Raw genomic sequence first — 5,807 nt, forward strand, 5'->3', positions numbered from 1 at the left:
TTCACTTCTGACAATACATGCAAAATATTCTGTTAATAAATAAAATTTTGACGAAAAAAATATAGTATTACAATGATAGTTTTTGAATCTTACTCATCATCAGATTCAGGTTTTTTTTGGAAGATGAATCCTCAATCACGTTTTTTTTTGGATTCCATTCTGAAAAAACAAACAATCATTAGGCAAACAAATACAATAAAATTGATAAAACACACTGAAAAAGCAATACATACTTTTTTGTAGGCTTGTAAATTTTTTTCTTAAATCTTCTTTTTGTTATTTCCTCCAATTCTTCACTTCTGATAATACATGAAAAAATTCTGTTAATAAATAAAATTTTGATGAAAAAACAAAACATAGCATTCCAATGATAGTTTCTGAATCCTACTAATCATCATATTCAATTTGTTTTTCGGAAGATGAATCCTCAATAACGTGCTTTCTTTTTTTGGATTCCAACTTTGAAAAGCAAATAATCATCAGGCAATAAACACAATAAAATTCTCAAAATAGACCAAAAAATAATATTTACTTCTTTGCCATTCTTTTAGGTTGTTTTCTTCTTTTTGGTATCTCATCTGAGTCATGTTCAGAATTAGACTTAGACTCAGCAACCAGTGACGGATCCAGAAAATTTTGATAGTGGGGGCATATATATATATATATATTAAAATTTTTATAAGAAAAATATTATGTGTACATAAAAATTAGTTATCGAATTATTTATTAATCGTTATGTATTCGTATATAAATATATGTATTGTTTAATTTATTTTTAATGTGTATTACATAGATAGTTATTTTTGATGTAAATATAACATGATTAGTTTTTATAATATCTAATTTTACAAATTAAAACACTAAAAGAATCATTTATAAATAGGGTAAAGTATATTTTTTGTCCTTAAAGTTTGATAAAGTTTCAAAAATATCCCTAAGTTTTATTTTATTTCAATTTTGTCCCAGAAATTTTCTATTTGTATCAAATATACCCTTGACAGCTAATTTTTCAAAAAATTTAAGATCGATTTAACAACAATTTCATAAGAATAACTCTTCAACACAAGTAAATCAAGCATAATTTTCATGCATTATTGTTATATTGTTCTTAAATTTTTTGAAAATTTAGCCTCCGATGGTATATTTGATGCAAATAAAAAATTTCTAGGACAAAATTGAAACAAAATAAAACTTAGGGGTATTTTAAAAACTTTTGCCAAATTTCGGGGACAAAAAATATACTTTACCCTTATAAATATAAGTCTTTTTATATAGGATAATGCTACATATTCATATTTTTTGTTAACCAAGTCTAATCAAATTTGTCTAAAACAACAAAAATCAATTATGACTAATATTATTTTAAGTTTTATTGTTTAACTTAGTTAGACTTAGTTCATAAAAAGACTTGGATGTATAGTATTTCTTTTACATATATATAAGTAAATATTTATTTAGAAATTTACTTCTTATACAATTAGAAGTTAATTCTAATTGAAATTCATAGTTGAAAAAGTTCTTTCAATTAATGTAGTTTGATGAGCGGATATTTTATACGCTTTTTGGGGTATTTTCATATAGTTTTTAGTAGGATCTAGCTACATTTTAGTATATTTTTATTAGTTTTATGTAAAAAACACATTTCTGGACTTTGATATGAGTTTGTGTGTTTTTATATAATTTCAGATATTTTTTGGCTGAAATTGAGGGACCTGAGCAAAAATCTGATTCAGAGGCTGATAAAGAACTGTTGATGCTGTTGGATTCTGACCTCCCTGCACTCGAAATGGAATTTTTGGAGCTACAGAAACTCAAATGACGCGCTTTTAATTGCGTTGGAAAGTAGACATCCAGGGCTTTCCAGAAATATATAATAGTATATACTTTGCTCGAGTTTAAATGACTGGCGTTCAACGCCAGCTTTCTACCCTATTCTGGCGTTAAACGCTAGAAACAAGTTGCAAGCTAGAGTCAAACGCCAGAAACAAGTTACAAATTGGCGTTCAACTCCAAAGAAGGACTCTACATGTGAAAGCATCAATGCTCAGCCCCAACACACACCAAGTGGGCCCCAGAAGTGGATTTCTGCACTATCTATCTTAGTTTACTCATTTTCTGAAAACTTAGGTTACTAGTTGAGTATAAAAACTACTTTTAGAGATTTATTTTGTACCTCATGACATTTTTACATTTGAATTTGTATCTTTGATGGTATGAGTCTCTAAACCTCATGGTTGGGGGGTGAGGAGCTCTACTGTGTCTCGATGGATTAATGCAATTATTTCTGTTTTCTATTCAATCACGCTTGTTTCTATTCTAAGATATTCATTCGCACTTCAACATGATGAATGTGATGATCCGTGACACTCATCACCATTATCAATCTATGAACGCGTGCCTGACAACCACTTTCGTTCTACCTTAGATTGAATGTATATCTCTTGGGTTCCTAGTCCATGCGTTTGATTGCCTCTCCTGACAACAGAGCCCTCAATTCCTTGAGATCAGAGTCTTCGTGGTATAAGCTAGAAACAATTGGCAGCATCTCTGAGATCCGAAAAGTCTAAACCTTGTCTGTGGTATTCCGAGTAGGATCCGGGAAGAGATGATTGTGACGAGCTTCAAACTCATGAATGCTGAGCATAGTGACAGTGTGCAAAAGAATCAATGGATCCTATTCCAACATTAGTGAGAACCAACAGATGATTTGCCATGTACATGGATCCTTTTTACTGAGAGGACGGCTAGTAGCCATTGACAACGGTGATCCACCAACATACAGCTTGCCATGAAAGGAGACTTGCGTGCGTGAAGAAGAAGACAGTAGAAAAGCAGAACTTCAGAAGACAAAGCATCTCCAAAACCTCAACCTGTTCTCCATTACTGCATAACAAGTATCATTTAATTCGTGCTCTTTTACTCTTCGCAATTAAAACTAAGAACCACTATTGATATTCTGACTAATAGGGGTGTTCAAAATCGATCCGGACCGAACTAAATCGAAGAACCGAACCGAAAAAACCAAAAACTGAATTAACCGATAACCGAAAAAACCGAAAAAAATTGATTTTACTGTTTTTTGTGCGGTTCGGTTCGGTTTTCGGTTTTGAATCTGAAAACCCCAACCGAACCGAACCGAACCGGTTAGGAAAAAACCCTAAACTTTACTAACCCCCCCACCCGCCAAACAAAACTGCGCGACCTAGACCCCCACGAGTGTGAGCACTGAGCATCTACCCTAACCTCCAAATCCCCAAACCCTAACCTAGTCAGTACTTATCGCTCCCTCTTCTCCAAATCTCCATACCTGCCGACCTGTGCACCCAGCCACACCTGCCGACCTGCGCACCCAGCCACCCACCACCGCGAAGCCTTCAGCCCGTCCCACATCAGGCCAACACAAAACCACGCCATCGCAGATCAGGCCAACACGAAGCCACCACCGACCGACTCGACACGGCAGCACAGCACCATGCCGCCGCCGTTGAGACGCCACCACCCTAACCCATCAGTTCAACCCAGCACGGCAGCACCTCCCAGTCTCCCACTCAGCCTTCCTCCCAAGTCAATATGGAGCCCGAGCCACCGATTTAGGTAATATTTACCCTTTGCTGTTTAGTGTTTACTGGTAATTCTATTCATTAGTGTTGATTTATTGCTACTTGCTGTTGATTTGTTGATTTGTTGCTATTTGCTAAGTTTTGTTGATTTATAGCCTTTTTTTGTGTTGTGATTTTTGAAATTCTTAACTCAAATTAATTCTTCATATATGATAGGCAAGAATAAATTTCTTCATTTTAAAACTCATGGACCACTGTTTTTATTTTAATACTTCATGATGCATAATTAAGAAAATAATTCTCCTAAGTTCACTCTTTAATACATGAATGACGTGAATTTATTAAGAACTTGGCTTCATTGTGTTTCCAACGTTTTGAGAACTGGATGGATAGGATAACAAAACTGACGTGATTGAAATTTTGTCATTTATTTGGTGTAGACGTTGGTTAATACTTACAGACAATGCATTGTTGATTTGTTAATTGTTGCTACTTGCTGTTGTTGGCTCAGTGGCTTGCTGTTTAATGGTTCATTTTATTGTTGTTTAATGGTTCAATATATTAGAAATGTCCTGCTTACTGCGTTGCTGTTTAATGGTCCCTTTTATTGTTGTTTAATGGTTCAATATATTGTTGTTTATACTCAGCATTGATATTGTTTACTTTATTGCTGACTTGCTGACTTGTTGATTCATTGTTAATTTGGTTAAATTACTCAGAATTGGTATTTTTAACCCAATTTTGTTACTGACTTGCTGTTTGTTGATTCATTGTTTGCTGTTTGTTAGGCAATGTTCTGTTTGTTAGGTATTGTTGCTAGTTAATGATTTATTTTATTAGGTATTGTTGCTGGTTAAATTATTGTTGCTGGTTATTGATGCTGACTTGCTGATTTTGTTCTGTTTGTTGAATTGTTTGCTGACTTAGTATTGTTGATGGTTATTGATTTATTTTGCTAGGTATTGTTGCTGGATAAATTATTGTTGCTTGTTATTGATGTTGACTTGCTGATTTTGTTCTGTTTGTTGAATTATTTGCTGACTTGGTATTTTTGCTGGTTATTGATTTATTTTGCTAGGTATTGTTGCTGGATAAATTATTGTTGCTTGTTATTGAAGCTCACTTGCTGATTTTGTTCTGTTTGTTGAATTGTTTGCTGACTTGGTATTGTTGCTAGTTAATGATTTATTTTGTTAGGTATTGTTGCTGGTTATTGATGCTGACTTGCTAATTTTATTCTGTTTGTTGAATTGTTTGCTTACTTGATATTGTTGCTGGTTAACTGGTTATTGATTCATTTATGCAGTTTGATGTCAGTTTAAGTGAAAATATGGGCGACACTGGATTGTCGCCAGTTCCTCTGCCGAATGAATCAACTAGCATCAGATCTCCAAGTGCATTGCCTGCTGTACTAGCTCCTCATAGAAACACAAGGAAGCTTGCTAGTAGAGGCCAAGGGAAAACTTTGTGAACTTTTAAACTTCTTTAATTGTTGTATTTGAATTCTTTTTGTTGTTAAATTTCATTAGACCAAGACTTTGTTAGCTATTGTGTATTTATGTTGGTGGATTTCAATGTTATGACTTTGTGAAATAGTAGGCTAGTATTTTTTTTGAATTGATTAAAAAAACCGAACAAACCGAACCAAACAAACCAATTTTAATTGGTTTGGTTTGGTTCGGATGGCTTCGATAAAAAAACTAAACCAAACCAAACCGCAGTTTAATTAGATGATCGGATCGGATGACTTTTCCCTTAAAAACTGAACCAAACTGCACCGCGAACACTCCTACTGACTAAGAATAATAAGATAACCATAGCTTGCTTCAAGTCGGCAATCTCCGTGGGATCGACCCTTATTCACGTAAGGTATTACTTGGACGACCCAGTATACTTGTTGGTTAGTTATGCATAATTACAAAGTGTGATTGTAATTTTCATGCACCAAGTTTTTGGCACCGTTGCCAGGGATTGTTCGAATTTGAACAACTGACGGTTTATTTTGTTACTTAGATTAGGAAAAATTTGTCTTTTTTGTTTAGAGTCTTTTACTTTCTTTTCAAAAAAAATTTTCTACAAAAATATTATTTTTCTTTATTAATTGTTAGTTTCTCATTAAGTCTAGTTGCATGTTTTAAGTTTGGTGTTCTTTGTGTTTTTGTCATCTAAAAAATTTAGTTTTTCTCTGTTCAATCCTTGCATTTCTTGAATGTGTCTATGTTCTTGGGAATAGTTGTCCCTTTGAGT

The 5,807-nt window shown here is 33.7% G+C and overlaps 1 long non-coding RNA gene across 1 annotated transcript; it reads left to right on the forward strand.

Moving 5' to 3' along the window:
- The first annotated feature begins 3,182 nt into the window (after positions 1–3,182).
- On the forward strand, positions 3,183–5,153 carry LOC112697037 (uncharacterized). The gene is made up of 2 exons (XR_003151045.2): positions 3,183–3,594; positions 4,867–5,153. It is a non-coding gene; the product is annotated as an uncharacterized lncRNA (long non-coding RNA).
- Positions 5,154–5,807: the final 654 nt, after the last annotated feature.

Source organism: Arachis hypogaea, chromosome 6 (genome assembly GCF_003086295.3).
Source record: "Arachis hypogaea cultivar Tifrunner chromosome 6, arahy.Tifrunner.gnm2.J5K5, whole genome shotgun sequence".
In the NCBI taxonomy this organism is placed as follows: domain Eukaryota; kingdom Viridiplantae; phylum Streptophyta; class Magnoliopsida; order Fabales; family Fabaceae; genus Arachis; species Arachis hypogaea.